Genomic DNA, 8816 nt, shown 5'->3' on the forward strand with positions numbered 1-8816 from the left:
CGAGCCTGTAACTCAATAAGTATTTCTTACCAACCAGACGAAATCCCACCCCTCGGACCAGTTAATTGGGAAATTGTCTTAATAAGGCCCGGTGAAAAGCGACGTCTTCGATTTCTGGGGGTCATTGGCAACAGCTGTTGGTGGAAGTGGCCGACCGGCCTTGCCCCGGCCACCCCCACAATACCCCCACAATTGTGTACTCCCTGAAGTCTTAGAGTTACCATCGCGAAAATTGGGGGAGAAAACTGGCTGTGGGGGGTTTCTTACCGTCCATTGGCCTCGCGTACAAATGGGTTTTCATTTTTCCCAAGTTCATTCAAATTTCCACCGTCTTTCCATCTGCCCGAGCCTGTAAAGCAACTCGATGCCTATTACTTTTGCCGTCTAAATCGTTTGCTCGAAAAAAACCCAAGTCGTTCATACCCTTAAAGGCCATGGCATTAAAAAAAAAAAATTGTGCGTCTTAAAAAAATGATAATAAATAATTTTGTATTAAGCTTCGTGAAATAATTAAGAGTAATTGGAGTTCGTTCAAGGGATACACTTATTAGCTGTGCAAAAATCACACAACTTCCATGGTAACCTCCGTGGCAAAAAGAGTACAAAAAGAGTTGGCACATAAGTGGAAAAAATACGGCTTTGGGTGTTGGGAGCGACAGGCGGCTGAAGGTGAATGGCACAGCGGTAATTAGTTTAAAAGCAGCTGCCTACAAATGCGATTGCGACTCGATGATTCGTGACTGCACTGAAAAACTGCCAAGGCGGATCTTACTTCCTTTGCAAATCTTCCTTTTTTCCTTTTTAACAATGTAAATATGATGGGACAAACCCTTTGAGTACCTATTTAACGTACCCAGTCTATGTCTACCCCCATAGAAAAATTAGTTTTTGGTTCGAACATTTTGTAGTGCTTTTATTCTTAGTTTTCCCAGTGTACCTGCGAGGCTCGACCGTCTTTGGAGGATTCCACCGGTATATAGCACGTTTGGAAGCCAAATCGAGGGGTGTGGGCCTAGCGAATTTTAGTGAAAAGGGTGCACTTGACCGGCTGCCGTTCGCTTGACAAAAGTGAAACGTAAGTAATTAAAATTGCCAGCGTTTTAGCCCCACTTCATTTGTAACTCGAAGCTTAGCATCTGTTGCCAGCTTGTCTGATTCCTCTCGCAGTTTGGATTTTCCATTCACTTTCGGATATATCGTTGATCGTTTTGATGAATTTTAACTTAGTAATACATTTTCTACTGTTAAGGGGAAGGAAATACAAAAACAATAGGCGCATCATTGGCCTTAAGCTTTAAGAAAATATTTGAAAAGCCTGAGTTAAACTTTACATTTCAATTACAACAATTTTAGACCCTTTTTTATTCAACTTGATTTTTCTTACAAGGTTGTCAGTAAATACCTCTTACCCTCCAGATTCTCCCCTTTTTTATTGAGATTTTTCATTTATGAGCTTGTATTAATATTATTATTATTATTATATTTTTTTGGGTATTTGTTTTTTTTGCTTTCTGTTTTTCATTATTATTATTAGGGTGGCAAAAGGCTGCAAAATCGCTGAAACGGCACGTAGCGCATTGATGGAAAGCAGCAGTGAAGACGCCTCTGGGGGCAGGGGCGTCGAAGAAAAGGGAGAAATGAGACAGGGTCGAGGCACTTCACCACGTCGCCGCCTGGCACTTGGCTTTCATTTCAGATTTTATTTGGACTCTGCGTTCGCTTCCCATCTTTTTCCACTTCGATTTTCCATTTTTTATGGAAACTGTTGATAATCATAGCGTTTCCCCCGTCCCTGGCACTTTATTTCTCATCCTCATTACTCAAAGTGCGAGCAGATCACTCGAAGGGGTTCTGCTGATTGTGATAAGCGTCGAAATAATAATTAGGTAGGGGACTCGAGAACAGGAATCATGGCGACAACCGCTGATTAAAAATGAGACAACAAACCAAATTTGAAATATACTGTTTACTTGATTCCAGGACCAGTTAATGGTCAAAGAAGTGCTTAGAGAAATGATGAACCGAGTGAATCACTCGCTAAAAACAATCATTTCTTTTCGAGGTGATGAATAATTATTCGTATTGATAGATAACTACACCAGGCATTCACCAAATGAATGAGCGAAAGCCAAGCATTTTTTTATGCATTTTCCTCAGCTGGAGTTCGAGTAATGCAGATGTGTCTCTCACCCCTGCGCTTCTGCTCCAGGGATGTATAAAATATAAAATCATGTTAAATAAATGAAATTGTCATAGTCGATGGGTTTGATGGAGCATCTGAAGGCGAAAATGAAAATGAAGACAAAGATGCAGACTCAGACTCAGACACCCAGATCGTGATGGGACGGGGTCTTGAGATAGGAGATGGGTAGGATGGGTTGCAGATGGATTCGAGATGGGTTGCCAATGGAGAAGGCGATGCAGGCTGCTGCAGCTTGACAATGACGTTGACGTTGTCGCCCTGATGACTTTCAATGAGTCAACTCCACGTTATCCCCCCTTGACGGAGCCGAAGTTCTCCCCCCATTCTTTGCTTCTGAGAAAAGTCCCCGCCAACCAGTCCAGATCACAATGACTTTTTTGAGCTGTAATTATTACCCGTCATTATCTGCTTCTCTCTTGCAGACCGACTGATAAAAATAAAGTAATTCCGCAGTCCTCGAAATTGTTAGCAACTTAAGTTTTGTCGAAGTTTCAATCAACTTCAACGAATTATAATAACTTGCCGATTGCATTTTCTCATTTATTTACTTTGTAAAATACTTAAGACCAAACTGGCATGTTTTAATATTTATATTTTGTTCACGGTGTTAACATAAACATTTGATATAACTCAGAAAAAAACTAAAAAAGAGATATAGTTAATAAAAAAAAAAAATATAATAAAACAGAAGAGTATTTCATTGGTTTTTAGGTTTCTTTTTCTCATCTTGCTTTTTTCATTTCGTTAAATCGCTTCATACACGAAATTTATTGTTATTCTTAGAGAGCACTAGCCCCGATTGATAGGGGAATTTGGGGGAAACACTTTCTGTTGATTCCATCAATAACATATACTTTTTGGGGTTTTTTTTTTGTTTTGTCGTCCGGGGCTGAGTAGAAATTTATGTGAAAATTCATAATTGAATTATGGTACTCAGTGTTCTTAGTTAGTGGTCGTCTCTGAAGGGGTCTTTATTTCTCTGCCGACAAGCGACAATGAACTTGAAAATGCTAAATGGAAAGTGTGGAAGAAAAAGCGCTCGAGGGAAGTGACTCGACTTGTGTTTTGGGTTTTGGATTTTCAACGCGTTTTTCCCTTCCATTTTGCTGCACGATTAAGTTTTTTTTAGCCATGTGACGACAGTTTTCAAGACAGCGGAATGGCTTCGTTTTGCTTTCTTTTGTTGGCCAAAGGTTATCAATGGCACACAGTTGCCAGTGTTAATAGATAAATAAGTTGAAAATGTTGTTTATGTTTTTGAATTCTCTTAAAGGAATGGAAACTGAAATCTGATTTGTCAGATAGTTGTATAGTGGGCAGTTTGTACTTTGAGCATGGGGCAAGATGTTATAGAAATAAAACCAAACCCCTAGAATCCGATATATCTATTACGATATTTAGCACGACGGTGGCAGTTTTTCAGTCTGTTTGCTGACCCATCAGAACCCAGTTTATAAATCGAATCCCATCATCGTTTACACCCCACTCTGGTTATACAGATGAAATATGCATGTATTTAAATGCGTTACAATAAATTTTTGATTTATTTGCAACGCCATTGACTGAATTTTAAATGACAGCAATTTATTCCAGATTTATACATAACAAAAAACCGATGAGAAAAAAAATGAAAGCGGCGGCCAGGCGAAAAGGGTTTTGTATTCGTGCAATTTTTTGGCATAGATGGGGGACTTTTTATACCACGATACCGCTATATATGGCCTTATCTTTGTCCATCAGATTTTATGCTGAAAAATCGGTTAGCATTTATCACATGTTCCAAAACTTTTATTTTTGTTAGATTTCATTCCTGTCAACTTAATTTTGGTGGCGTCGTTAGTAGCGTCCGTCCTTTTCCCCATCACATTTTGGATTATTCTGCGACTTAACACAAATAAAACCCTGTATAAAGTGGTTGCATATATTTTCTTAAGTACTTTTTTTTTGTTACGGCTTAATTAGTCATCGCCGCCGAAAAACACCTTAGCGCTGGTTTTACTTTTTTGGCCTGGGAAACTCTGGGTGCTTTGCGCAAGTTTCCATAAAAACAACAAACTAATTGAGACTAACAGCAGAAGTGGGCTTTTCCCTCGGAAAACACAAGTTATCGAAGCAGAGGCGCTTAAAAAAAAGAGTCGTGAAGCGTTTCTGGGACATATTAATTACGGCGTCTTACGTCTGATTTGCGTTTTGTTTTTCTTACCTCCTTCGTTTTATACCTTGATAAAAAAGTAAAAGGCCTACGACATTCACATTTTCTGTAGAAAATATCCTTCAAAATGGAAACTGAAGACAGCGACCCCAACACCTAGATACTTCCCCTCCTGCCGCCCCCACACACTGAGAAATCATAAGTGCATTGTCTAAATATACGATTGCCAGCCGAAGCCGCGCTTGTCCAAAGCAGAAATCCCGGAAAATCTCGGAGTTTAGTTTATAACACTCGGCCGACTCACTCCCTCCCTAATACTAAAAATAACTGCAAATTGTCTAGAATTTAGGGAGCACGGGAAATGAAAAAGGGAAACCAAGAAATTTTCAACTTGCCTGTTGAGTAATTCTACGAAAGATCGTCTGGGAATTCATTTTCCCTTGTTTGAGAGCCCTAAAGATACCTAATGAGGATCATTATGTCGTCTGCATCTTGTATCTTGTTGTTCGGCTGCTCGGCTGCGTGAATGTGTCTGCAGTGTAGGATTTGTTTATAATGAAATTGAAAAGGCAGCGAGACGTGATGGAAAAGGATGGCTAGAGTGCGAACGAGAAAGAGGAAAAGGACCAGAAGGCCAGTTTGGGAAACCAAGTTTCTAATCGATCCTTGCATATTTGACTTTGATGGAGGGTTTTGTATTGGTGAGGCTCATGCATCATTAAAACTGTGCAGTAGGGAGCCCCACGTCTAGCGCAATCAGAGTAAGAGAATATCACGAAAGAATATCACAGGTGATAAAATACAATTTTTAAGAGAAAACAAATTAGTTAGTTAAAATGCACTGAGTCATAATGTGATCCAAAGACAATCGATCAAATATAAGGGCTTTTAAGTTGTTGCCTAGTTACCTTTCTGGTCTTTTTTTCGTTCACCTTTGACCTCTGCCGCCCTGAATTCCTCTGTGTTTGTCTTGTTTCTGTTTTGTGATCGCGTCTTCTGGCCTGCTTGACATTTTTATGATCGCCTTTCCTCGTTTTGGAATCTTTATAGACTTTGGGTCTGCCCTCGGTCTGTCGCTCTCACACAATCCTTGATATTTTCATTAGTACTAAAGTAAAATTTACAATAATTTCTGGTACACCTAACGCCCTTCTTTCTCCTACTTTTCCGTGGAACTTGGCTTTTCTCACACGCTTAACCCTGGTGTCTCCGGGGGGCAATTAAATACTGTCTTGTTGTTTCTATCATTACCTTCTTGTTGTTGTTGTTGTTGTTGTTGGTACAACACACCTAGCAAACGGGTCAGTGGTAAGATGAAGAAAGAGAGGGGCGATAGCATTGAAATCTCATTTCTTGTCCAGTTTCCGCAGCAGTTAAAAGTAATGACAATTGAAATCTGGGAAAACAGCCCCGTGAAGGAAGTCAGAATCTGCTCAGGCATATTTGCTGTGAAATATTTTTATCCACATATTAAAAGGTCGAAAAGAAAACAGTGATTCGATTGAAATACACTTGAAAGGAAACGGTTTTGGTGCATGTCGAATATTGTACCAGAATTGTTGAATGTGCTTTACAAGAAATGTAACACCCAACCTGGTTAAAATATCTAAAACTTGGAAGCTTGTTACTATTGGCCGCGTTCCTCGAAGTCTTCTTTTCACTATTTCCCTGGGCCTCTTGAGAATGGGTACCCGAGTGGATCTTGTTGGTAGTAAAAGTTATAACATTTCTGCATAATTTTTAGGCCAGAGAACTAGGAGAGTGGGTTCTGCCGCCTCTCTGGAAAGCTGCAAACAGCAATCTGGGCCCAAGTCGGTGGTGTGTGGGAAAAGACTCTCAGTATCTGCGAGTTTGCCCGAAGTATCTGGAGCTGTGGGATCTGTGGCCTGGCTAATTGCAGTTGCAGATTCAGTTCATCGCTGGGGTGTCAATTAAATTCACTCGCAGCCGGGAGGTGCAACACTGCAACACTGCAGCACTGCAGCACTGCAAAACATCTGCAGCACAGCTGCTCCTCAGAGGTTGTCTGAGGTCACTTTGAGAAAAAAGATATTGAGGGAGCAGTGCGACAAGTGCAATTATGGCATCCCGTCAATGCACTTTATACCATTTAGTTTTCCATTGCAACATTTTCCGCGGCTGTCATTTTTTCAGGACTATCTGCTCCGCTCTGCGCTGGGAAAAAATGCAGACCAACGACAATTTGAAATGCGATTAGCGCAGCTGATTAAGTTTTGACTTTTAAGAAAGACCAACGACTAGGGACAGTCGCCAATGGGGGAGAAATTGAATTCGTACACCTTAATATTTCAGTTTTTTTTTTTTTTTTTTATAAATAAAACATACTACAACAAAATTTTCTTGTTGTATTTTTTTTTAACTTTTGTAGTTTTTAGTACATTTTACGACTTTTTTGTGCATATTTATTTCTTGATAGATAAACTCGTGCGGCTTCGTACAATCCTTGCAGATATTCTCGAATCACTACAAGTCGAAACAGCTGCAGCGCACACAAAGAGGGCAAAAAGGGAAAAATGTGTATACCGGGAGTCCAGCTGAGTGAAAGAACCGAGTGCAAACGCACAGGCCGCACTCGTAGCCGGATTTTCTAGAGGCCTCGCACCCTAGGAAACGATGTTGCCGCTGCTGCTGCTGCTGCAAGGCGAGTCGGCGATGCTACCGCTCTTGTGCAATGTGCTGCATTTCCGGTAGCTGCTCAGAATCGACAGGCCTTCACTCGGTGCGTGTCTTTTACTGGTGCGTGTGTCTCACTTCTGCCCGATTCCCCGATTCTCCGATTCCCCGGTTCCCAAGCCCTCAATCTCATTCAGAGCGGTCCAGACAATTGTTTTCTTTGAATTTGTTCGCTCGCTTGCTTTGCAGTTGGTCCGGTTCCAACTCTTCTGAAATATTTTATTTCTTGCACAGCAGAAAAGGAGATCATGTGCATAAATACTAAAATATCTTTTCCCAGCTTAAATTCATGTTGAAATTTAATTGCTCGAAAATCTTGTAATGTCTTACTAACTGATACCGAAACTGATACTACAGATCATAATAGGTATTTTATTGCCAAAAAACTTTTTTTAGAAGCACCTTTGCAATACTCCATATTGCCTGTCATTTCTTACCTGTGTCCTGCTGACACAACCTTATTTTCTGGCCTTGGAATCTTGGCGACACGGCTTCCTGTGAGTGGGAATGTGATCCCGTGAAAACCACACACACCCAAGTGCAATTAACAAACAGAAGTGAGGTTGCTGTTTCGGGATAAAAAAGCAGACGTGTGCAGCTTCGGAAAACTCGGTATTCTCGGGATCTACAAGATCTGCGGTCCTTTCCGGACAGACGTCTGGAATCATATCTTGCCCTAATCTATAATTTGTGAACGGCAGGATCTGGTCGGCTTGCGTGCCCGACCTTCTTTCGGCAATTAATGTGTCCACTTCTGGAAGAAGTTTTACTTCGCCTGCAGCCGGCTACCTGTTCATAATTCTCACCTCAACTCTTTGCGCCTCATTATGGAAACAAGACGGAGAACCACAAATCAAAGAGAATTAAGCAGACCCAGAGAGACAAACATGATTTGCTCGACGAAGAAAAGGAAAGGAATCAAGACACAATTCATAAATTTCAGTGCTCAATAGGCTTTGTTTTCTTAAAAATTAACAAAAATTAAAAGAAAAATTTTTAAATAAAAATCTTGAAATATTAACTAAAGAGCAACGAGGTTTGTATTTGCATTACTACTGCATCCGTGAAATCAACATTGTTTCAAGCTGTTCATGTTTTGCAGATAATAAACCTTTCATAATTTCAAAATAAATTTTTTTTTTGATTATTTTAATTGGCTGGCTTTAAATCGCCAGGAGAAGAACTAACACAAAATGCAATAAATTAATTTAAAACTTGTTTTTTTGGAGTTTGGATTTTGTGCTTTATGGATTTATATTTCATTTTATCAAATACTTCACAGCAATAAAATGCCGCAAAGTGCAACGGTTTTGCATTAAAGATATTTTTTGGCATTTTGGTTGCACTCCTTTTGTGTTTAATTAATTTCTATTTTTGCTTAATCATTCGAAAATCAAAAACGGAAACACAACGTTTTTATGCAAATGCCGTGTAATGTGACAATGAGGTCAACGATTGCTCCCCAAAAACAACGAAGGTTGCAGACGGATTATGATTTGTTGGAATGCGTTGCAGAATTTCTGTTTATGGCTATTTTCCGCAAAATTTGCGCAGGCTTTGGTCAATAATTTCACCATTTGAGGGTTATAATTTGAAAGTTGTTCTGCGATGTGTGGGGGGAGGAGATGTTTAGCAATTTTTCACAATAAATTAGGTTGCAATTTGCAGTTTCATGGCGAATAGATTATTTATCTAGCGAGCTTTAAAAACAAATTTCAATTAAAATACCTTCACGGGCTCTTTGATTTACTTCTTTTTTTTTACTGA

This window comes from Drosophila ficusphila, unplaced genomic scaffold (genome assembly GCF_018152265.1).
Source record: "Drosophila ficusphila isolate 14025-0441.05 unplaced genomic scaffold, ASM1815226v1 contig_198, whole genome shotgun sequence".
In the NCBI taxonomy this organism is placed as follows: domain Eukaryota; kingdom Metazoa; phylum Arthropoda; class Insecta; order Diptera; family Drosophilidae; genus Drosophila; species Drosophila ficusphila.